The sequence below is a fragment of the Vulpes lagopus genome, chromosome 1 (genome assembly GCF_018345385.1).
Source record: "Vulpes lagopus strain Blue_001 chromosome 1, ASM1834538v1, whole genome shotgun sequence".
Classification (NCBI taxonomy): Eukaryota; Metazoa; Chordata; class Mammalia; order Carnivora; family Canidae; genus Vulpes; species Vulpes lagopus.
In genome coordinates this window covers 84,890,330-84,917,369 of record NC_054824.1, presented here as the reverse complement: position 1 = coordinate 84,917,369, position 27,040 = coordinate 84,890,330, and positions in this window count along the sequence as shown.

Here is a 27,040-nt window from a genome sequence, read left to right as displayed (position 1 = left end):
CAAGCTTTATGTTTTTTTTCTAAACCTCGATAGAATCCGGAAGAATCGAAGTCATTTTCTGGCTTCTGAGAGGGAAGAACTTGCTTCTTTTGGGCAAACTGGTCCCTTGGTCTGCAAGAAGCACCTAAATAACTACTAGTTACAAAAATGCAAAGCAAGGACATGCATTGTTCTTCAAGAACAATACCAAAGCTGTGAAGGAAGCAGATCTTCTCAGTGAGAAACCAGTGGTTCAGTTTGGTGATGTGAATTATGATATGGGTTTGAGCCAGAGACAAATTGCTTCAAATGAGGCTGCTTTGGGGCCAGACTGGGACGGGGGTAAGAAGGATATTTATTTTCTCTACCAGAATGTAGACTACCCCTTGCCTATACATTCTTGCTTATATTTCTGGTGAATGTGAATATATGCAAATGTGTGTGAGTGTTATCAAAGATCCTTGCATCATCGAGCTCAGTCCTAAAACCTAAGAACTACAGATTGGATTTTGATTTCCCACAGTAAAAATCATTTCAAGGAGATAACTAATGATAGCAAACCAGTAGAAATTCCATGCAGACTATGCTTTTGATGACTTATATTTTGAATAATTTAAAACTGGCAGTTACCGGCAATTCCGTTATTAGACATATACTGAAGAGAAATATGCAAGACCTTGTACATGAAGTTTCATAGCAACATCTTTCATAATAGCCCCAAAGTTGAAACTTTCCAAGTGTCCATTAGCTGTTGAACAAATAAACAAAATTGATATATCTTTACAGTAGACTGTAATTAGACAATAAAAAAGAATGAAGTTCTCATATGTGATACAATGTGGATTAACCTCAAAAATATTAGGCTAAATGAAATAAATCAGTTACATAGGACTACATATTGCATGTTTTCATTTATATGAAATGTCCAGAGCAGACCAACCTACACAGACAGAGATGGTGATTGCAGGTTATGTAGGGGGAGGGGAGCAGGAATTGAAATCACTGACCACGACTGGATATGAGACTTTTTTTTTGAGTGGAGAGAGGGTAATGAAAATATTCTAGAATTTGATTGTGGTGATGATTACACAACTCAGAGAACATACTAAAAACGACTGAACCACACATTTTTAAGTGAACTCTAGGGTAAATGAATTAAATCTCTATTTTAAAAATAAAAAGCAAACACTGAATAACTCAGAGTTTGGGCCAAGGTCTTCTCTGGGATGTGAACCTGTATGATATACTGGGCTGTAGCAACATGGGCTCTGATATCAGACTACCTGGATTCAAAAACCAGCTCTGCTACTTACCAGTTGTGTGATCTTGGGCAAATTACATACCTGCTTTGTACTTCAATTTCCTCACCTATAAAATTAGGAAAATAATTGTACCTGTCTCGTGAGATTGCTTTGAGGATTAGATGAGTTAATAATATAAATCCATAGAACAGTACTTGGCACTTAATCAGCACATACAAACATTTGTTGTTGTTATTATTAACATCTCTACTGAAGTGATGCCTTCATAAGACCTGGAAACAAGGTCTTACTCTAGTGGGTAGAAGATGACATTTCATTTATAGAAAAGTGGTTATTCCCATTGGCAGTAATCCCAATAAGTCACTACTCTTTAGATATGTACTGAGACTTTGGAAAGTAGGACTTAACACTTCACCAAAGTCCAACTTCTTTTCCTCTGAGCCAATGGGGTTGGCATCAGATTCTAAGGACTGTAGACTTAGCAGATTCCTGGTGATGGAATTAGGTCAGTCCCTGCCTCAGAGAAAGCCTTGGAAAGAGACAGGAAGCCTTTTAACTGGTTAGGCAATGATATAAAGAAACTGTGAATGCACACCTGACCCTTGAGCTCTAAGGGTAGCACTTCGAGAAGCAGTTGAAGGCAATTTTATTGATTGTGATTCCCTTCTGCCATTCGGAACTCCAGTAAAGTTCTATTAAAAGACATAGCCTGAACTCAGCTAGACTGTGGAAAGTGAAAAGAAGGATGTACTTCATATTGCCAATAGCAGAGGACAGACAGCCTCTGGCCCCAAACCCATGCTATGCCAAGGCCAGTGGAGTAGTTGCAGAATTCACTGGAGAGCTCAGAAGTCCCAGACTCACAGATCAACAGAGGTGCAATGGTCTTTAGATGGAATAGAGATTGGTGAATCCAGAGCATGAACAATAGTGTGGTAAGAGGCAAAAGCCCAGAATGATAGAGAAGCCTTGGCACTGCCTGGAAAGGGCAAAATGAGATACGTGAGGGACCAAAGTCCACTACACTGGCCAGTGTGGCTTAGAACACCTATACTTGGTGTAATCTCACACATACCTTCAGACTAATAAAACTTAATATTTATTACATGCGAGACAGTCAAACTTTCAAAACCTGAGAGTCAAATTAAGGCAACATCTTCCACATCGTTTTCCATACGAAGAAAACTTTTTGGATCTCTCTGCATTCTATCTACCCTCAACTTTTTGTATTTGCCTTTATCACTGTTTTATTCACACTATTTTATGACTGTTACTTGTCATTCTCAAACATGGGGTGATGGGCTTCTTGAAGACAATAACTATGGAATTTTAAATGTTTTTGCCTCTTTTTATTTCTCCTTTGCTTGTTAATTTCTGGATCACCTTTGCTTAGCTAAGCTCCTGACATACCTTTAACACTCAGAAGTACTTATTGAATGAATGAATCTTGGAATAAGGATAACTTATGTATGAGAATCTTGGTCAGATTACAAACAGCCTTGGGTGGCAAGATGAGACCCAATCACATTTCTTCTGTTCCTTTCCTTTCCGTGAGATTTGCTGAGCTGTTCAATTTGATGCGCCCATGCATGTCAGCTCCTCCCTTTTCTGATCCAGTCTCCCATTTTTTGCTCCTCTGTGTCCTATGAAGTTTCTGTGAGGCTAACAAGAACGTTTTGCTATGCACAGATCTTTTTTTAAAAAAAGATTTTTAAAAATTTATGTTTTTAAAAGAGAGAGAATGTGTGTGTGAGGGGGGGAGATGAGAGAGAGAGAGAAACCCCAGTGGACTCCACACTGAGCATGGAGCCCAATGCAGGGCTTGATCTCAAGACCCTGAGATCAGAACTGTGCTGAAACCAAGAGTCAGATGCTAAACCAACTGAGCCTCTAGGCACCTTGCAATTCTTTTCTTAAAAACCTCCTCCATGCATATGCTTAACCAATACTGGACCTTGCTCTATCTTGATCCCATTGGCTGACATCTTTTTTTTTCAACTGACAGAATGTTGATGGTTCTTGAATTAGATCATTTTATTTCATCTCTCTTCATTCTATATCTGCTCTTCTTGGGTGAAATGGGGCCATAGAGTAGGGTGAAATTTCAGCAGAGTCAGAAGGCCAGAGTGACTACATAGGGAAGTAGACTCGGAGGTGGATGTTAATGCTATACTGTGGAGTCTGAATCTTGTGGGGTTTTGTGTATGTGTTTGTTTCTTGAAGGGAGGTTTTCGAGCAAAGGAACCACACAGTAAAAGCTCTAATTCTGAAAAATAATTTGTGATGTGTTTTAAATGGTCTAGTGCTAACAGAGTTTAAATCAAGGAGATCAACTGACTCAAGCTGACCATAGGAAATGACAGTATTTAGAGTGGGGGAGATGGATTTAGGGCACTTCCAAAGAAGAATGTATAAGATTCAGTGACTAGCAGATATGGAAGAGAAGAGGGAAAAAGTCCAAGATGACTGTAGTTTCTGGCTTGACTAACACGTAATTGATGATGATGTATAACCAATAGGATATTAAAAAAAGACAAGAATAATTAGCTATGGCCTGAATTGTTTGTATTATTGAAGTAAATAATTTCCCTAGTTCTCTCATGGTCAGTATCTCCCAGGGATGGGTAGAAGCTTATCAGTTTAATTGGCACAGGTGTAAGTAAGGCCTCGGGTGACAAATGACAAAAATATATCAACTGACAACATCTTCAGCAAAGCCTCATAGCTCTTTCCACATTAATCAGAATTACTACAAAGGCACAGCATAAAAGAACTAACATGAAAATCAAAATATTTCAGTCTAAGTCCAAGTTATGCCACTCACCAGCTGTGGAATATAGAATATTTCACTTCTTTGAGCCTTATTTTTTTTTATTCTGTAAAATGAAAACATAATACTTGCTTCACAGTGGTGATAACAACTAAATAAAAATGTAGAGAAATTGGGTTGTGGAGTAGCAGATGCAATAGCTGGCTTGAATAAATGCAGTGCCAGTCATAGGAGTCTTTAGGCTCAGGGTTTGAAAAGCCAAGATCCAGGGTGAGAAGGACAGCTCTAACACTTTGTTATAATTTCATATCTACAATGTTGATGAATCTTGGGAAGAAACCCACTCAATAATCTAAGTGGCTTCCTGAGCTACATGCTACATTCTCATACTTAATGCACTTTATGGTGTTTCTAAGGTCAAAGAGGTCTCAAGTATCACATACTTTTGTTTTTCAGATGATAAGTCTGAGGCCAGGAAGGTTATAAAATGTGCCTGAGGTCACAGAGACCAATAGGAACATGGGTGAGAACCCATGTTTCTCGACTCCCAGTTCAGGACTTGTCCACTATATTATGAGGCCTTTCCACTGCTACTGAAAAAAATACATCTCACTCTGACCAAGGAAATATCTTTGAGAGCCTATTTTTGTCTTTCTTTTCTTTTTTTCTTTCTTTTTTTTTTTTATAAGATTAAGTTTACTGGGGTAAGAATGATTTATGGTCTAAAATTAATCTTTGCTGGCCCATCTGCTTTACCAAACTGCTGTACTTCCCTTGGTCTTTCCTTGAAAACTAACATTTTTTTTTCTCTTACCTCCTCCCATCAAAATAAATAAAATAAATAAAAAAGTAACCAATGAAAACTTCTACACATACTTCAGCACTTCTAAGTCCTGAGGGAAAAAAAAATCATAGAAGTAGACAGGATGTTGTTAACCAGCACTTTCCACCATCCTGCAGTAATGGAGAACATGCATTGTGCAGTTTCAAATTGAAAGTCATAGGAAATTTACTTTCTCCGCTTCTTTTTTTTTTTTTTTTTAATATTTTATGTATTTATTTGACAGAGAGAGAGCAAGCACACAAGCTTGATTCCAGGACCCTTAGGTCATGACCTGAGCCAAAGGCAAGACGCTTAACTGACTGAGCCACCCAGGTGCCCCACTTTCTCTACTTCTTATGCCACTCCTCCAACCTGTCATAGCAAATGTACAAATTGCATTTTAAAAAAGAAAGAAAGAGGGACACCTGGGTGGCTCAGCAGTTGAGCATCTGCCTTCGACTCATGGTGTGGTCCGGGAGTCCTAGGATGGAGTTCCACATCGGCCTCCCTGCATGAGAAAGAAAGAAAATTACATTTTGATTATCTGATCTTTGGGGCACCTGGCCAGCTCAGTTGGTAGAGCATGCAACTTTTGACCTAGGGTTGTAAGTTTGAGCCCCCCATTGGGTATAGAAATTACTTAAAAACAAAGTAAAATAAAAAGGATTGTGTTATCTTTGTCATCTCCATTCATATAATTACCACTTCCCAACCCTTTATTAAGGAAACTCTTGACAGAGGCCACTCTGACACTGGGCTTGCTTGGCAAGGAGAGAATATGGGATGGGAAAGGATTTGTCCTGTGTCCCATGTGGCTGGATGGCTATCAGGTGAATCAGAGAGGTATCCAAGGTTACCGTTCTGACACTGACTCATTCAAAGTAGCATGTGCTCCTTTGAGAGCTGAAGTTCACTCTAGGGATGTGTTGAGTGGTAAGTCAGGATACCGTCAGCTTTGATTGCTCCCACTCACAGTCTAGGGACAGAAACTGTGCTTTCTTTAGCTTAGTATTCCCTGAATCTATCTCCATGCCCTGCATAGTCAAGAGTGCACAGTACAGTTGTGTGTGTTTAATTTATTGAGATACAATTCACATAGCATATGCACAATACAGTTTTGTTGAATGAATAAACTTATTCAAAAGTCAGTGGTATTCTTTCAGGCAAGAACATTTATTAGGCCCCTAATAATCCTCATTCATTTGCTTACTGACATAAGGAGTTTTATTTCTTTTTCTAAAAGTTCTAATACCTTTGAAACATCACATGTTCCCAAGACTAATAAAAATAACAATAAAATTTAACAACAATAAAATGAATGCTTATTATGGGCCCGTGCTGTGCAAAGCATTTTGTGTGCTTTTTTTCTCATCTACCTATTACAAAATCCTATTGAGGGAGGTACAACTGTCCACTCTGTTTTATAGCTGAGGAGGCTCAGAAGTCATACAACTTGTTCAAGGTCAAAGCTAATAAGGGGAAAAGCAGGATTTGAATGAAGGTTTATAGACCCCTAAACCTCACTTGCTATACTGCATCAAGAACTTCCCAGTTTTCCTCAAAGTGGTCATTTACACTTTGGGGAAAACACATGAAAAAAGTAGGTAAGTATTTAAGAAAAAAAACTTTCTGCAGAGTTGAGGATACTGGTGTTCAAGTAAGACCACCACAGGTACAATTAATAAGAAAACCTTTGCAGAACTGAAAGAAAAAGGATAAATTGAAAGCCAGTCAAATACTGGTATTCTTCATGCTTGACTATGAACCAATCTTGCCCACTTATGTTGACTAGGATACTTACAGATTTCCTATCACTGCCTTTCTCCTGAGTTTTAAGATGCCTGACATAACTTTGACATGGTCTTCTCCAAGCATTTCTCTGACAGAGAACCAACAAGTAAATCCTTGCAGTTTCCATTAGAAATAGTGTTGACATGAGCATCCTATAATATTGGAAGTTGAAGATGATAGCTAGAGTTGAAAGAAGATGGCAAGGTACTTTGAAGATTTTTGAAATGTGCATCTACTTTATATATATATGTATGTATATATATATGTAAATAATATATTTATAATTTATATATAATTATATGTAATACCTATTTAATATGTATATATTTATCTTACCTGTAATTTCTTATACTTCATGTAGGCCCCTCAACACCAGGATTATTTAAATATACCAGAGAATTCACAGACTTCACTCTGGAGGTAAATGGACTTAGACAACCACATATGGAAAGAAGCAGTTGTCATTCCAAGCAGACAGATGGGATTGTGCCCTGAGTATTTTTTCAAATGGAAATAAGAACAAGGAAAAAAAGGAGATGGGGATAGGAGCCAGAGGAGAAAAAGCATAGGCAGGAGTACAAAGTTTAAAATGTTCAGATTCCTGGGCCCCAGCCATTGCTTGGTGACCCTGAGAAAGTCATTTCTTATTTGTGCATCATTGGGTAATCAGAGCACATGGGAGCTTGGGGAAGCTACCGTGTTTTCAGGTTGTCTTGTTATGTAGTGGAGGCAGTGAGTTGACTGGAGACCTGCATGTGCTACCGACTTGCTGTGTAATGTGTGGCAGACTGAGTGATAGGTTTCACCTTCTCCATCTCTAAAATCAAGACACGTAATGTTCACTCCTATGACAAAGGAAAGGGTGGTAAAAGCATAAAAAGCAGTTTGAGCATCTTGGTAGGAATACAGAATGCAGATACAACAGGAACTCCACATTTTATCTAGGTAAATCAAAAAAATAGGCCATATTTTGCCTACTTTCATTGGCTTCCAGAACTGTGTATCTGGCAGGGGGTGACATAGACATAGGGGTGTCTCTCTCCTAGAGTAGTGTGCTTAAAGTATCCACAGGGGCCCTTCATCAGTTCTCCAGAGAGTGGAGGGATGCTTATTAAAAATGTAGATTCTCAAGCCCACTCTGCAACAATGGAATCATAATCTCTGAGTTACGGCTCTGAGTATCTGTGTTTTAACAAACTCCCCAGGAGATTCTTATGCACAGTGTAGTTTAAGAACTATTGCTCTGGACTGTAAGCCTTCTGAGACAGGAATGGAAATATATTCACCATTGTAGCTTTTGCATTGTATTTAGGATAATAGATGGCCAAATAACATCTGTGTAGTAAAGGAAGGCATGAAGAAAGAAATTATTTCATCCTTGATCCTCCTAGTAGCATGTTTTCATAATCAGAGGCCTTGGTAGGCTGTGTACCTCCCGATGAGGAGGGAGCTTTATATTAAGGAAATGCCCCTTTCAAAAAACGATCCAGAATGACTTTTAAGAAAAGCCTCTGGGGAGCTAATTAAAGAGCCAGAGGCAGACAGACTGCTGAATTAGGTCTTTGGTAAGCCACTGAACTCAAGGACAAAAATCATAGAGCAAGAAGAGCCATGAAAAGCCTGAAGCTGGGGAAATGCATGCTCACAGGGAAAGACCAGACAACAGATCCTGGTCAGTAAACTAGTAGCTAGAGGGAATGGACAAGGCAGCCAAATATCCAGATTCCAGAAAGTGTTAAGTCTCTATCCAGAACAAGACAGGAAATTGGGACTAGAGGCACTTTTGAGTCTACCATTAGTAATCTTTGGTGGGTGACGGGAAGTGTGGTTTGGGTGGGGGTGTAAATAGAGCAGAAGGCCTTCCTGGGGAGTGAAGTGCAAAACTCAACATTTGTTGTCTCCCTTGTTTTAAAGACTTTCACTTTGTAGGTTTGGTCCCTTTGAAAAAACACCCGAGGCTTCTGCAGGGCCAGGTGGAAACAGACCTCCCTGAAGAGTTAATTGTTACAAATCGCCTCTTATGACGATCATATAATTATATTTTGTGTTGTAATGTTATTTGTTAAAGGCACATTGTAGTGTAACCCCTAGTGAACTCTGTTCTGCTGTGATCCTACATCTCCCCACATATTTTGATATTTTCAAATAAACAATCCCTTTCTTCCAGCTTTTAGCTAGGTAGGAACTTTAAGGATCTATTTATTTACTAGAGGGAGTGTGCACACGCATGTGTGAGCGGAGGAGCAGCAGAGGAAGATGAAGAGGGAGTCCCAAGCCAACTCCGTGAGTGCAGAGCCTGACATGAGGCTCCATCTCATGACTCTGAGATCACAACCTGAGCCAAAACCAAGAGTCAGATGCTTAACTGCCTACCCAGGAGCCCCTAAGTGGAACCTTTAGACAAACCGTGTAGTTGGAAGAACTTAGAAGACTCTCCCAAGAATTAGTAGTGCAGATGCTAAAACTTCACAGTACAAGAGCTGTGCAAATGGCAGAGGACCTGTGACAGTCTGCTAACACGTATTGCTTCATCCACAGCTTCACACGACATTGTAGGAGCTGAGCCAGCATGAGTGATGTAATTACTCTGAAATAGGCAGTGGAGTCCCAGCTTCCTTCCTCTGCACGCTAATAGATCATCCTTGACCTCAGTTCTCTAAAGCCCTTGAATAGCATGAAAGAAACCCTAGAAAGGGGTAAGACTTCCTTAGACTTCCTTTAAGATGCAAACAATCTGGCCCAGTCCTACAGAAACCACATAGATCACGGCCAACTACTGCTAAATAAAGCAGCAAATCCCTCTAATTAGAAAGGCCAATTAAAGAATTCAAAGGGAAATGGTGAATCCCTTGTCGTGGAAAAAAAGGTGTCTTTTCATTTTTTTCTTGAAAATGTTAATCATCTTTGTGGTATTGTCCCAGGATAAGTACCCTCAGGACCACTTGTGACCAGCATTGTGACAGAGAGTGAGTCATCCAGGAGCTGACAACGGGAGTGAAATGGGGCAGCCCACATCTGCTAAGTGTGTGCTCTTTTCTCCTTTCCTCTGCTTATCTCGACTCAAACATTTTTGCTCAGTTTTCTGAACCTAACTCTCATGAACATGGTTTTCCTATGAATGGGAGGATAGTAGATGAGAGAAAAGAAGATGGGTTAGGCAAGTTATTACCTACTAGTAGTGGATCACACGAAGAGGTAAGTAACTAAACCGCCCTAGGTAAGTGCCCCTGCCTACCTGTGGTGCAGCATCCTCACTCATATCACTGACTTAGAGCTTAAGAAGGTCCTTCCTATTAGATCCATTTAGGTTCCTAGATAGGGAAAACACACTAAATTGTCTTATGAGGGGTGTACAAAGGAGCTGTGTCCCCTTGAGATTCTAGAATGATGCTGACCTGTGTTTGATCAACTTTTTTGTTAGCTAACATTTATTGAGCGGTTTACTGAGTACCAAGCATTGGTCTGTGCACTTTGCCTGAATTCTCTCATTTCATCCTCACGAAGACTTTTCGAAGCAGGTGCTACTATTATCTTCCTTTGACAGATGAGAAAACTGAAGCCTACACAGGTTCAGTAATTGCCTAAGGACACGAATCCAGTAAGTTGCAGAGACAGGACTTGTACCCCAGGCAATCAGATCCTCAGCAGGTTTTCCTGATTAGTTAATACACTCTGCTACCTTTGGTAAGATTGCCTTTGTAAAGTGCTTGTTAACTACAAAGTCACATCCATACATAAAATATTCTTGTTATTATTATTAAAATCCATTTAGTTCTCTGATTCATTAAGATGATATAGTAGACCTATTAAAATTTAGATATATGAGAAAATGTGGAACAAACCAACGTATTTCTAGTGATGATCTATATTTTTTAAGTTCAATCATTGAGGAATAGAAGCTCTGGCTATGATTTCTTTTCATTTCTCATGTATCTGTAAAAAAATAAAATAGACTCATTTGACCTGGCCTCTATACTTTTATTAAAGCCTCATGGAAATGAAAGTATAGTTATGGATAGCAAGTAAGAGAAGAAATATAAACAAAGCAGTTTGTAACAGTATTTAATGCTTTCCCTAAGTCATTTGAATGATTCTGCATGAAGTCATAATGATATGCTCTTCTTCAAGACAAACTGCTTATTTTCTTGATTCTAAGATGCAAATTTTTTTCACATCTAGATATTTTTGAAATTAGTTGATTTCTCATAATCAATGTGAACATTTAATATAGGATTGTTTACGCTCCTTTCACCCTCCAAGAAGTCATTATTAAGCCTACTGCTTTAGATTCTTGTTAAGATGTATAACACTGGGTTAGCCAATATAGATTGCCCACTCTTTGGCTCTATGGACACAGTTAGCTTTGCCCAAACTGGCACTTCAGACATAACAGAGGAAACACTGAATATCTTTTAAAGCCTATGTTTTAACATCTAATTGTATGCCTACATTTGCAATTCTAAACATCATTTCTCCACTAAAAGCAACTATAGTTGATTCCAGGATTGGGGCAGAGAAAATCCAAGTTGAGCTTAGAACATATTGCTGTGCTGCAAAGTAAAGAAATAATCGAAAAATGATGAGGACATGTCAAATGGATATAAGAGCCAACTTGAAAGGGCTCCATCTGACCAAATCTGTCATAATTTGTGCTTTAAATGGATAATTACAGTAATTTATTATGACCCATTGAATAAAATAAGAACCCATGGGCCCATATTGATAATAGATAAATATATAAATAAATAATAGGGGAGAAAGGGAAGTTCTTCTTTCAGTATAATATTACATCATAAATGTAGAAAGAACAATAGAATTTTTAAAACCACCATTTTGCAGTTATCCATATTAATTAGGTAAAGAATTATCAAGGGATGCTATAATTTTTGGTGGAAGTTTGGTGAGAAACAGTATAGTCTCAAAACATCTCTCCACAGATTGGTTAATCCAAAGGGGAAAATGATAATCTTTCAATGGAGAAATTTGACGCAGAGCACCTCAACCAAGTAACCAAAATTAATATCAACAATGGGACAACCTGCCATCATGGGCCTCCTGATTGGGTACACATGGAAGGACACGGTATTTCTTATATACTATACCTTCTGAAAATGCATAACCTGCACAGAAACATAAGGAACTACTACACAAACTCCCAACAGTTGGTTTGTACTCTTTTTAAAATGTCAATGTCATAAAAGACAATGAAAGGCTGAGAAATTGTTCCAGATTAAAAGAAACTAAAGAAACACAACAACTAAATGAAATGTGTTATCTTGGATTCTCATAATGGACATTATTGAGACAAAGGGTAAAATTTTTATGTTTTTTTTTTTCATCACAAAAAGTGTACTCTTTAATCCCCATCACCTATTTAACCCATCCCCCTTGCCCAACCCACCTCACTTCTGATAACCATCCATTTGTTCTTTATAGTAAGGGTCCATTTCTCGGTTTGTCTCTCTCTGTTTTTTTTTTTTTTTCCCTTTGTTCATTTGTCTTGTTTCTTAAATTCTACAGATGAGTGAGATCATATGGTATTTGTCTGTCTCGGACTGGCTTATTTTGCTTAGCATTATACAATCTAGCTTCATCCAAGTTGTTTTAAATGACAAGCTTTCATTCTTTTTACAGCTGAATAATATTCCATTGTATATATACCAGATCTTTATTCTTTCATCTATTCATGGACACTTGGGCTATTTCCATAGTTTAGCTATCGTAAATAATGCTGCAATAAACAGAAGGGTGCGTATATATCCCTTTGAATTAGTGTTTTTGTAATTTGGGGGTAAATGCCCAGTAGTGTGATCACTGAATCATAGGGCAGTTCTACTTTTATTTTTTTGAGGAGACTCCATACTGTTTTCAGAGTGGCTGCATCAGTTTGTATTCCTACCAACAGTGCAAGGAGGTTCCCTTGTCTCCACATCCCCACCAACACTTGCTGTTGCTTGGCAATTGGTAAAATTTGATAATGAACCTTCTATTAGATAATAATACAGTGTGAATATTAAATACCTCAATTAAATAATTGTGTTATGTTTATATAAGAGCATGCCCTTGTTCTTAAGAAAAATTGAAGTATTTAGGGGTAAGGAGGTATGATTTGTACAATGTACTTTCAAGTGGATCAGGATAAAAACATCTTGAAGATTTGTGTCAATGGGTTTTTCAAAGAGGCCAAGCTAGAAATTTATAGTAAGAAAGTAATAAGTAGACGAGTTAGTGGATAAGTTGGTATTCAGCTCTGAGTTTCCAAAGAGATTCTTATGTAAAGAAAAGTTGTTAGATGAAAAAAAAATCCATTTGGAAAAAGGATTTTACTCAGGACCTTGAAATCATGTTGTGTGACTATTCTTATTACTGCTGTTAGAATTTTAAGAAAGAATAATAGCCATTTTGAAATTTAAAGAATTTTTTTAAGTAAGCAGAACAACTAAATATTAGATGGTATAATTGCTAAGCAACCTGGAGCAAAATTCTTTATGAGGGCATTTGATGATGAGCCAATACACTGAAAAGCAGAACAGGAATCCTGGAATGTATTTATATCTGAGCAAATGTTTGGGATGAATTTTTTCACAATCTACCCAAGCTAAAACTAGAATTAAATTAAGCACACATTGATAACAGTTAAGGATTACATTCGTATCTTCTTATGTCATGTATTTATATTTCTTTAACTTACATTTGCTTGTATTCCTCCAAGCAGCCTATAATTGTTTATACTATCTCCTGGTTAGGTTTGTGGGGCTTTTTGTTTCTGCCATTGGGTTTTTTTTTGTTTTGTTCTGTTTATTATCTTCCAGTTACTTCACTGTTCAATTCTGATCTCATGATAAAGTTCAATTTTAAAGGAAAGGGGATGTTGGCTGTAGCATGCACTATGGTCTAGGTCCTCAATTATTCATGATCATGGTCCAAGGAGCCATATAAAAATATCACCGTTAACTAGGAGAACATTACCTGATTTGTATGAAAGCTGCAAAACTGTCCACTTGGAATCCAAATGTACAAAACAGGGGGCGTGGCATGATGTCTAGTACATGTTTTGCTCTCAGAGTCACATTTTAACTGAAATCTTGAAAGACCAATGTTGGTATATGCAGGAAGACTTTCTTTTTGGCGATTCTCGATAATTAATGATTATGTTGGGTGTCCCTGGGGAGTTTGAAGCAACTGATTTTTATTTCTTAACAATATCAATATTTAAATTTACAAAAATGTGTTCCCTTCTTATCCTCTTGGTAAAACCCTTGAAAGCTGCATTTTTTTTTATTATTCTTTGAATGTCTAGACTCAGAGTATCAAAATACTTGGCAGAATAATGAGGCTAACCTTGACATAGTCATTAATTAAGCCTGAATTAGGGGCGCCTGGGTAGCTCAGTTGATTAAGCATCTGACCCTTGATTTCAGCTCAGGTCATGATCTCAGGGTCATGAGATTGAGCCCAATGTGGGGTTCCGTGCTCAGTGTGGAGTCTACTGGAGATTTTCTCTCTCCATCCCACTCCACCCCTCCCCTTGCTCTCTTTCTCTCTCTCCCTCCCCCCCGCCTCTCAAATAAATACATAAAATCTTTTTTAAAAAAATTAGACCTGAATTAGAGAAACCAAAAGTACAAAATCATTCGTCCGCAAGCAGTTATTGAATACTCTGTGGGAAGCATTGTGTTAGCTGTTCTAGGGGAAACACAATTAAAATGGTTCCTCTGTGCTCCTGGAGCTTGACTTTACTTGGAAGATAGTATATTCACAAAAGTAGCTACAAAATGCAGGCAATATACCCGAAGGATCATGGGAATGGTAGAGAGCAGGGACCAGGCAGCAATGGGCCATCTCTCCTTACTGCTTATCTCTGGAACCAGCCTCATTGTTAAGAGAGAGCCAAAGACCACAGACTATCAGTCCTGGAAGGAGCCCTCTAATACCAAAGTGCAAAAATCAAACTCAGAGAGGTTGTTATTTGATTAGAAGCACGTGGTATAATTCAAATGTCCTGCTTTTTCTGATGCAAATAGAAGATTTTTCTTAGTCTGTTTTCTTAAAGCAGCTGAGGGATGGTGAAAAAAGGACAAGATGATAGAATGAATTCTCATGAATTACAATTTATGACACTTAATCATTTACAAACTCCATTTTATAATTGTAAAAATGAGCACAATACTACATGCTTTGCATTTTATACCTGGTGGGCTGGTTAGAAGAATTATGTGAAACTATGTGAAAATACTTTGAAAGTAATTAAATGCTATAAAAATGTAGAGAATTATTAGTGGCATCTGACATTTATTAAGTACTTAGTATGTGCCGGGCATTGTGCTGGTACTTTATATGCATTACCTCAGTTAACCCTTCCACAACCCTCTGAAGTAGATACTATTATTAACATTTCACTGAGAAAGAAACTGAGGTTTAGAGTGATTAATTGCATAAAAGTGCCCCGGAGAGACTTCAGGCTCAGGCAACCTGATTCAAGAGCTTCCACATAATCACTTCTTACCAGCTCTCAGTTATCACAGGAGAAACCCAAAAGGATGCAAGACCATTGCCTACAACTGGGCAGGAGCCACTCTTGCCCACTCTCCTAATGAAGCCCAGGTTTGGGCTTGGGGATCAGCATGGGGATAGAACCATGTACTTCGTTGGGGCAGCCAGGAGCACAGGGAACAGGTAGGTCTTAGGGAAAAGAACATTTCTCAAGACTCACTAAATCCATTGGCCTCATATATGCACTGGCATGCACACTCCAGCCCTGGGTACAGAACCAAGCTAATTTCAAACTAATATTCAAGGCTTGCAAGGAAGGCACTGATTAATCTATTAGCCGCACTTGGTAACAACCTGAGGAATTATTGCTTCAACTGCTCTATTCCTGCTCAGCAGCCTCATGGGGCTGCCTCACCGCCTCTCCAAGGCCACAGGTTTAATACAAGTCAGTAAACAAGACCACCCAGGGACACAGTTTGAGGCCCAAGCAAGAAGCTAGGAAGACAGCTGGTGGTTCTGGAGATTTAGTCTTCTGTTTATAAAGGTGAAGCCCAATGCTGCATTAGCTCTCTACTTGGCAAAAGCCTGAAGCTGAGAGCAAAAGGTGAGGTGAAATTTAAAATAGGCCACCAGAGCAAATGTGCAGGGTGCCTATGTATCGGGCAGAAACAGGAAGCATAGGCCAAAGGTCAGCTGTGAGGGAGGGGCTTCATATTTGCTGTTAGAGTGGTGGTGTTCCCAGCTCTGAGGGAGTTTGGCACCAAGGAAGCTGCTTTGCCCCATCCTCACCTGTAACATCACCTGTTCCAGGCCCCAACATGAATAGCAATCATGGGGAATTGTGTAGTGGCAGGAGAAGCAGCAGTGAGAGATGAAAGTCATTGTGCAATGAGGTTTTAAATGCCTCAGTGCCATCCAGTTTGGAAGAGAAATCTCCATGCAGATTGTGGCCAGGCTAACATGAACAGCAAAAAAAACATCCCCTGTGCTACCCTGCCTTGCCCACACTCCTCCTTCCTAATCCCTTTCAGATGAATAAGGTTAACAGCCGTGATGGAAGTGGCCTGGGGTCTTCTGACTTGCCTCCTACCAGCTGGGAATCTTCCCAAACACTCTTACCAGCTCTCAGTTATTACAGGAGAAGCCAAAAAAGGATGCAAGACCATTGCCTACAACTGAGCAGGAGCAAGTCTTGCCCACTCTCCTAATGAAGCCCAGTGAAGCTCACAGCCCTTGGATTTGTGATGTGTCAGACACAGCTGGCCACCCAATGCATATCATCTTATGTGAGCCTCACAGCACTCCTAAGAAATAGGTGTCATTATCAGACACACCCCCCTCACTTTAAAAGATTTATTTATTAATTTGAGAGTGAGTGTGTGAATTGGCGGGTGGGGCAGAGGGAGAGAAATCCTCAAGCATACTCCCCCATTGAGCACAGAGCCCAGTGCAAGGTTCCAGACCCAGGACCCTGAGATCATGACGTGAGTCAAAATCAAGAGTCAGATATGTAACTGACTGAGCCACCCAGGTGCCCCGATCCCCCTTCATTTTTACAGCTAAGGAAATTAAGGCTCAGAGGGATTCAGTTACTCAGATGCACAGAAATGAAGTCAATTAGAACCCATTTTGTCCAAGAGCTCGAGCATTTACCCCTACAACTTACTGCTGAATTACCACACCTTGGGGATGCCCCAAGCAAGAAGAGTGAAGGAGGAGTTTGGCTTTGGTAATTTCAGGCAATGTGCATGTGTCCCCCACCTCTCTACACCCCATATATACTTTTCCTCTGCTTGGCAGTTTTCTTATTCTCAGCTCTCCTGTCAACTGCCTGAGGAATTAATTCATGTGTATGTGCTAGGAATTTACTAATTTAACTCTCCCTTGACTTGTTGGTATTTTAAGAGGAAATAAAGAGTAAGACATTAATAAAAATGTATTAGTCCTTTGAGAAGAAGTAGATCCAGGGGCTCCTCACTGCTCAGTCAGTAGATCATGCAACTCTTGATCTTGGGATTGTGAATTCGAGCTCCACGTTGGGTGTAGAGATTACTTTTTTTTTTTTTTTTAAGGAGTGGAACCATATGTTTCCAAGAGAAGGGATGATGATATTTTAGGGATTATGCATCCCATCCTTGGCACAGAATGAACAAACACAAAAACCCACATTCAGACTGGCATCAGAGGCACAGGTATTGGAGGAGTAGGGAGTGACCAGCCAAATTCTGTTCAAGATTGCCCAAATAAGCACATTTGGGGTCTCCAAAAGGAGAATCCTCCTAAACCACAACGAACAAGGATCTCCCTGCATCACTGTAGCCCAGGCCAGGAAGGGCTGTGTCAGGAGAATGAGCAAGGTGAAGTATGTGGTCTTCCCTGGCAAGCTACCTCATGCTGCCCACCCCCTACCCCCCCCCCCAGAGTAGACAGCCTCATCCTTTCTCTCTGCACTTATTTCTTATTCCTTGTCAGCCATGAGGCACAAGCTGAGGGTGTCTGTGGCATCCAAAGCAGCAGGCCCTGTACTACAAGCTTCACAGTGAGCAAGAAACATCTTTTCTACTTTCATATTCAGGGTAGAAAAGTGGGCTCCAAAGGCAGAGGAGGATGTGGGGACAGATCCTTCCTAACATCATTGCTTTTCCCACTCTAAGTCTGTCCTGAATGCAGTCCTTTTGAGACTGATGGCCCTGGGCAGAGTGGGCCACGCACAGCACAACTTTCTCATGTATAATGTTCAGTTGGTCTCTCCTAACTCTTCCAATGCATATGCCTTTGATGTTGGTGTGTTTTCCTGTTCTCTTCTCTTTAGCAGACCTAGTCTGGTTTCCTTTTCCCAACCCTTCCCCCAACCCCCCACCCCCACCCCAGGCAAAATAAAAAAAATTCTATAAGGACTAGAACTTTTGATAATTTTATCAGCTGTTGTATTTCCAGTGCCTAGACCTGTGCCTAGACATAGTAGTTGCTCAATAAATATTTATTTAATGAGGGAAAGAATGAATATGTAGGCTTATAAGGAAAGATAGAGCTTGGCTTTAATATCTATAGACCCCATTGACATTTGGCCAAATATTTCTAGTGAAGAACTTGAAGTTCCCATTCCTGGGCCACTTGTTGGGACAGAGCTGCAGCTGTGTTGCTTACTTCAGTTTTAAAAGACAATCAACAGAATGGGAAAAAAATATTTCCAAAGCAGATATCTGATAAGGGATTAGTTAATATCCAAATACAGGAAATGCTCCTGCAACTCAATAGTTAAAACAAAATAAAATACATACAAAAAACAAATCAAATAACCTGATTACAAAATGGGCAAAGGACCTAAATAGATATTTCTCAAAAAAAAAAAAAAAAAAAAACACAACATAGAAGAGACCAACAGGTACATGAAAAGAATTACTAGCCATTAGGGAAATGCCAATTAAAACCATAGTAAGATAACCCCTCACACCTGTTAGAATGGTTATCACCAATACAAGAGATTAAAAAAATGCTGGCATGAATGTGGAGAAACTGGAACCTTCATGCATTGTTACTGAAATTGTAAATTGGAGCCATTATGGAAAACAGTATGGAGGATCTTCAAAAAATTAAAGATAGAAATACTATATGATCCAGCAATTCCACTTCTCAGACTATATCCATAGGAAATGAAAACAGTAACTTGAGGAAATATCTGTATCCCATGCTCATAGCAGCATATTTTCAATAGCCACGCCATGAGAACCTGAGTGTCCATCAGGAGATGAATAAAGAAGTTGTGGTATATATACACATATATACAATGGAATATCATTCAGCCATTGAAAAAAAACAAGGAAATTCTCCCCAGTGTTTATTGCAGCAATGTCCACAATTGTCAAAATATAGAAAGAGCTGAGATGTCCATCAACAGATGAAGGGATAAAGATGTGGTATACATATACAGTGGAATATTACTGAGCCATCAAAATGAATGAAATCTTGCCATTTGCAATAATGTGGATAGAACTAGAGGGCATTAAGCAAAGTAAGTCAGAGAAAGACAAATACCATATGATTTCACTCACGTGTGGAATTTAAGAAACAAAACAGATGAACATAGGGGAAGGGAAGGAAAAAAAAGAGGAAAACAGAGAAGGAAACAAACCATAAAAGACTTAACTAAAGAGAACAAACTGAGGGCTGCTGGAGGAGAGGTGGGTGTGGGGATGGAGTAACTGGGTGATGGGCATTAAGGAGGGCACTTGAAGTAACGAGCACTGGGTATTGTATGCAACTGAAGAGTCACTGAATTCTATCTCTGAAACTAATAATACAGCATATTTTAACTAAATTGGATTTAAATTAATTTTTTTAATTAAAAAACATTTAAACAAGGAAATCCTATCATTTGTGACAACACGGATGGATCATGAAGGCATTGTGCTAAATGAAATAAAGTAAGACAAAGACAAATACTGTATGATCTTATATGTGGAATCTTTAAAAAAAAATTAAAAACTCAGAAAGAGAGTTTTTATTTTCAGTAACCAGAAGCCAAGGGAGAGAACTGGAGAAAGTTGGCTGAAAAGTACAGAATTCTAGTTATAAGATAAATAAGTACTAGGGATGTAAGGTACAATATAACTGTAGCTAACACTGCTATATGACATATAGGAAAGTTGTTAATACAGAAAACGCTAAGAGTTCTCATCATGAGCAGAACGTTGCTATCCTTTTTTTTCTTCTTTTTATTGCAGCCATATGAGAAGATGGATGTTGGTTCAGCCTATTGTAATAATTTTATAATATATGTAAATCAAACCATCATGCTGTGTGCTGTAAGCTTATACAATGATGTATGTCAACTGTTTCCCAATAAAACTGGGGGGAGAATCCAATTTGTTCATTCATTTATTCAGCCAACATTTAGTGAGTACGAGTGCATCAACCACTCTTCTAGGCGCTGAAGCTCAAACAGGGACCAGAGCATGGGCATGGAGCATATATTCCAATGGAGTCATTTATGAAGAAGAAAAGGCTTTGCAATAAGGTATCTTCTACTCATTTTTTTCCCCAGAAGATATTTAGTGAGGTGTGTACTAATCAAAGAGGCTGCATTTGCTTCATGACAAACATTCCAGAGATGGCTGGATGGCTGAGATGGAGAAGACACCAGCCATCAGCCATTCATTCTTTGACTCAAAAAATTAGAAGAAATATCCACAAAAAGGAAAATAGAGTTGACTAAAAGGAAAGAGAAAAGTGTTTGTGAGGGGTGCTAGCATTGAAGGTTCTATAAGTAAGCACGGAGATGAAAAGTATAGCCTAGGGAATATAGCTAATAATGTTTATAATAATGTTGTTTAGTGATAGATGGTAACTACATTTACCATGGTGAGTGCTGAGTAATGTGTGAGATTGTTGAATCAACATGTTGTACACATGAAACTAACATGTTAACTATACTTAAATTAAAAAAAAAAAAATAGGGATGGCCACCAGGCAGATCCAAGGACATTCACACATCTGAAACCTAACACCCCTAACAATGCGATATGAATGAATTTCTCAGGCAAGTGAGCAGAGAATGGATGTGGGTTCAAATCCTATAGCTTTACCTTACTTAGCTCCTGGTCTGGACAAATTCCTTAACTTCAATGAACTTCAATATCTTCACTTGCAAAATGGGGAGATGGTACTATTCCTTATTCCAGAGGATTTCGTGAGGCTCAAGGCCCAATGACTAGCTCATGGTGTTAACTGAACAGATGACAATGACTGGTGAATTACTGAAGAATAAGAGGGAGCAAAGATGGAAGGGAGATGAAAAGGTCTCCAAGCACAAAAATCAGTTCTGAATTTTGCCAGAATCAGATATCTTGTCCCTCCCTTCAAAAGCTAAACACGAGTATTATTTAACTCAGGTTGGATCTCATGCCCTATTTTTGTCTTTCCTTTTATAGCAGCGATTCTTGAACTCTAGAGTTCATGAAGCAAACATGGACACTTGTCAAAAAGGATCTAGATTCCTGAGTTCAAATCTGAGAAAATCTGATGTCATGGGTCTGAGGCAAGGCCTAGGGATCTATATTATAAAATGGCACTTCTAGTAGTTTTCATGAGTGTTATAGGTGGATACTACTTTGAAACCTGCAAAGAACTGCAAACAGAGGATATCTAAATGAATCCATGACACAGAAGCAGCAATATGTCGAAAATAGAAGGTGTAAACTGAGATTAATGTACAGAACATAATAGTAATTTTATTTGGTCTCTCCTCTTGGCCTGACTCAGGATGACATTTGGAATGAGTAATATGATGGACAAAGGCTCTGCTATTTTTTAACCCCTCAATAAGACAGCTATCAGTTTGGCTCCCTTTATGTGACTCAAAAGTCCAAAGATGTTCCCAAACATATATAAATATTTGGTAGTCAGATGGTAGCCTGGATATCCCCTTTTTATCTCACTGACTCAGACTCATGTAGATGACCTTAATTGTCTAAGTCCTTACAACAATTCTAGGTATCAGTAAGTTATTTCTGTAATCAAGTAACTATTCACAAATAACCAATTTCACAAAATTAGCAAGACAGAAAAGAAAGAGCAAACTGCCATAAGTAGCACATGTTTCCATGTGGATAATTGCTGAAGACTATCTCTTCTCAGAATGTCAATGTAGCCGAAGGAATCTATGTAGGAGAAAGGAACAGGAACAATGACAGCAATGAAAACAAAATTTTAAGGAGAAAGAAAATTTCATAGTCCCAAACAGAGTTAGCCACAGTAGGCCTCTTTAATAGTGATGGGAATATCAAGACAATAAAAGCTTACTGGCAGTGTAATGCCATTTAATCCCAGATTAAGATATGTTCTAGGAAAATGAAAATTTGTGTCTTTAGAATGCCAAAGTGGCTAACGGAGTAGTGAAAAATCAAATCCTTCAGCATTGTCTTGTCTACATCCATGTCTTGCAACCCTTTTGTCTTCACCACATCATAGCATTTTCTACTATCCTCCATGGGCTTTTCCACAAAGCAAAAAGAAACTTGGACTGGCATTATCATACTGGTATGGTAGGCCTTGATGTTCCCAGAGGACCCGTATCTCTCAGTATTCAGCCCCTGGGGAGTCCTCTCCTACTTAGACTGTAAACTAGCTAATGGTTTGGCCATTGAGATAGTAGCAAGCATGACTCAAATATTGATAAATATTTGTACACTGTCTTTTGGAATGTTTACTTTGAGAAGCCAGCTGCCATATTATAAAGAAATTCAGTCTTGACACTCAATGATTGACTACTCAATGATGAGGCCCAGGAGGATATCTTGGACATTCTACCCTCAGGTGAGCTCCTAGCTGAATGCAACCGCTTGATTGACATCTTCTCTACCACATGGAGCAGAAGGATGCTCAGCTAAGCCAGTCAACCCACAGAATTGTGAGAAATAATTGACAGGGGTACCTGGGTGGCTCAATGAGCATCTGCCTTCAGGTCAGGGCATAATCCTGGGGTCCTGGGATCAACTCCCTCATCGGACTCCCCGCAGGGATCCTGCTTCTCCCTCTGCCTATGTCTCTGCCTCCCTCTGTGTCTCTCATGAATAAATAAGTAAAATCTTTAAAAAAAACAAAGAATTGACATTTTAAGCCATTGGATTTAGGGGTGACTGTTATGTAGCAACAAACAATTAACATAGAAATTGGTACCTAAAAGTAGGGTGCTATTATAACAAAAACCTCAAGTATTTGACATTGGATCTCTTTATTTTTATTTTATTTATTTTATTTTATTTTATTTTATTTTATTTTATTTATTTTATTTTTGGATCACTTTAAAATATACCTTGGAGTTTGTTTTTACTGAAGTTTGGGAAGGCCAACAGATCAGATGATTGCCATTGAAAAGGCAGTTTGTTCTTGTATAGTTCTCAAGAGGAAGAGGCATGCTACGCTATACAGGACCACATGGGGAAGCACCAGGGTCTGTCAAGAAACAGGAGTAAAAGAGTAGCATGGGTAATAGCCTTTCTGGCAATTTTCATGAGAAAGAATGGGCAAGGCAGGTAACCAGGGTAAGCAGGTTTAGGATTGTTTAGTTTGAATAATTTCAGCAGACTCTGAAGAGTAGAGATTGAGTTGTGTGATACCTTGCCCTGGGTTGATTAGGGCAGGAGACAATGTGTGAGAGCTTGGCAAAGGGGATATTTGGTCTGGTCATATGGGCTCTGGATTAGGTACTTTGCATACGCAAAAGATAGTTGGTTACTATCTCTAGGAATTAGCTAAGCAGGGGAGGGATAGTCTCTCCTGGGTCAGCAAGGCCCCAAAAACCTTCAAAGCATCATGAAATATAAAATATTTTAAGACATGATTAATACAGAATTTGGAACTCCATGGAAGATGGAAAAATGAGAATACTGTGAGTGGACCCTGGAACAACTAAACTTTCTATTAGAGGCTGGAGAAAAAGGGACCTGTGTCATATATTAGTAGAAGAATGAAGGAAATTTTTACCTGTGCTTGTTACAGGATTTTTTTTTCCCTTTGGTGCCAGCAGTTCTTGGTCACACTGCTTCAAAGAATCAAGAGGTATACCAGACAAAGAGTGGTGGGCAGCAAAGCAAAGTTTATTGGGCAATATTGAACTATAGTACAAAGCTCCCCAAGAAGGAGGGGACCTGAGAGGGCTGCTGGTTTGACATTTAGATCTAGGGGGTTTTTTGGACTTGTTGGCCGGCTATTTTAATCCAATTAATCCTCCATGGGCCTGTCACCCAATCAGGTTTTTGTCATCTACCTATCATGTGGGAAAGAGTGGAGGGACCCTTCCAGGGCGGTGTAAAATCCTCATAATGGTGGTTTCCTCTTAGGGCAAGGCTCTTGTCCCTGCCTCTCTTCCAACTATCCTTCATTAGTGGTAACTTAGAAGATAGAAAAATTAGATACCTAAAAAAGTTGAGAATTTAGCTAAGAATTTGGCTAAATTTAGGCGGAATAGTGAATGTGTCAATTGGTGCTCTAAGCCATTTATGGGAAGATATTGCAAGAAAAATAGAAGCTAAAGAAAGTACTATTCAGTTTTCAAGCAGAACACAGAGAAAATATTTCCAACTTGGGACTTTTTGAATTAGACAAGATAGCTGTTTCTCATTTTCAGTCTTTCAAGTGGGTAAAACATCTTAAAGTAAGAATTTTCCTCAGGGAGAAAGATCAACTCCAAGATGCTATCATTCTAGAGGCCTGAGGGCAAATAGAGAATCAAGGTTTCAGCTGTTTGATCCCTTGTTTAGACCCCTGAAAGATTTAAGGCAATGCTTCACAGATCCTCTCCCCTGAACAAAATCACTTCTGAGAATCTTAAGGGCATTTTACCACAAAACACTTATTCTGAGCTCAAATCAGGGAGAGACCTCTGGCGTGTTATTTGTGGGTGTGGGTTTTTGCCTAATGGAATGGATTTTAAAACTGAATATCTACAAGTCCACAGCCGTTTGTAAAGAGTTGTATCAGCTTGGACCCAGAAGAATAGGTCAAAATGAAAAGATGTCTCTGAGCCACCAACTTATTATATTATTGACAGGAAGCCATTTGAGAGTATTACTTAGTGGTAGGCATCGCCATTATTTATGAAAGCAAGGCCATCTTAGAAAGTAGAACCAAGAATCCAGAAGATCAAGATGTAGAGGAGAGCAATGGCTTAAGGAACCAATTCTAGGGATTGCAGCAAACATTCTGTTCCCCCAAGTGACATGTGTCCCAATGGGTTACAAAGTTTCGATGGAGCAAGAACTATACACTTTCTGTCTCATCTCTCTGCTACCATTTTTAGAAAGGGAGTACCTATGGAGGTTATCCTTTCCTATTTTCATCATTGAGTGTTGAATGTATGAGGACATCCTAGGGACCACATCTATGCATGAAACTGATTTATATGACAAAGTGCTAAGCACCAAGCATGAACCTGATGCTGAAGTGGGATGGTATTATGTGGGTCAGGGAAGGAACTGAACGTACTTTGAATGTAAGACAGATATGCATCACTGAGGGCTAGAAGGCAGACTTCACTGTTTTCTCACATTGGTGGCCCCCAGTGCTCCATGCTTCTGGGATTTCATACCCGGTATAGCCCTGTCCTACTTTTGCTCTGGGCTTGGCCACTGACTTGTGTTGGCCAATGAGAATTTCACAAAATGATACAAGCAGAGGCTTGATAAGCACTTGCAATCTGGAGCTTGACCTCTAGGTCCACTGCTGTAAAAGAGCTCAGACTAAATACTGAATAATGAGGAGCTATATGGAGAGAGGTCCTTGAGAATGAGGAGCCATTTGGGATGTTCTATCTCTACTTGAACTATTTATTAAATACAGCCAGGAAAGTGACCTCAGTTATCCCACATGGGATAAAATTGTCCTGCTTGGTCAATCAATTCGCAGAATCATGAGAAATGATAAGTCATTGTTGTTTCAAGTCAAAGGATGGCAAACTACAGCCTGAAGGCTAAATTTAGCCCACCACCTGTTTGTAAATAAAGTTTTATTGAGAAGCAGTCATACTCATTTGTTTACATATCATTGGTGGCTGCCTTTGCACTGCAATGGCAGAGACCACATGGCCCAGAAAGCTGAAATGTTTACTCTACAGCCTTTACAGAAAAAGTTTGCTGATCCCTGCGTTAAGCCACTAACTTCTGCAGTGGTTTGTTATGTAATAGGGTATTAATGAAATAGGGGTTTCATTGAATGGAACTAGAGAAAAGTCTAAGTTTGTACTAAAAGTAAGTATATGTTACAAGGGAGGAGAACAGAGGAAGAGAAGGAGAGAAGAGAAGACAAAATGCCTAGAGAGGGAGACAAGATAATGGAAAGAGATTTGATTAAAAAAAAAAATGAGGAGAAAAGAGGAATAGGAGAGGGGATCCCTGGGTGGCACAGTGGTTTGGCGCCTGCCTTTGGCCCAGGGCGCGATCCTGGAGACCCGGGATCAAATCCCACGTCGGGCTCCCGGGGCATGGAGCCTGCTTCTCCCTCTGCCTGTGTCTCTGCCTCTCTCTCTCTCTCTCTGTGTGACTATCATAAATAAGTAAAAATTAAAAAAAAATTTAAAAAAAAAGAAAAAAAGAGGAATAGGAGAAAAAAGAGAAGAAGAGGAATGTTTCCTGTGGAGTGGATATTAAAGTCAAGAGTAATATTTGAACTTTAGGATTTTTTGGTTATAAAGCTATGAAATCATGTTTTTGTTTTGTAGGTGGTCATTATTTATATCATAACTAGTGAAAGTATTAATCCTTGTTGTTAGTACAATATTCACTATCCCTTAATCTGTACCTCAGAATTATGACTTTTATTAAGTGTACAATATAAACTGCTGAACTGCTAAGGAATGACTCCTGACCACCTTCAGCAAGGAATGGTCATGTGTCTTAGTCCCTTCAGAGTGCTACAATAAAATGCCATAAACTGGGTGGTTCATAAACAATAAGACTTTACTTCTCACACTTCTGGAGGCTGGGAAGTCCCAAGATCAAGGCACTAGCAGATCCAATGTCTGATAAGAGCCCTTTTTCTGTCTTCTAGAAGACACCTTATAGCTGTAACTCCACATGGCAAAAGGATAAGAAATTTCTCAGCTTTTATAAGGATACTAATTCGGTTTATGAGGGCTAATGATGTTGTGACCTAATTACCTCACAAGGGCTCCCCCTCCTGATACCATCACACTGGCATTAGGTATTGAAAACCTAATTCCAGTGTGAATACAGTACTCCCCCCACCCCAAGGGAGTATGTTCCAAGCCCCCCAGTGGATGCCTGAAACTATGATAGTACCAGACCCCATTTACCCCGCAGTTCACGGACTTAAAATGGTTGACCTTATGATTTTTCAACCTTGCGATACAAAAGCAATACACATTCAGTAGAAACTGTACTTCAAATTTTGAATTTTGATCGTTTT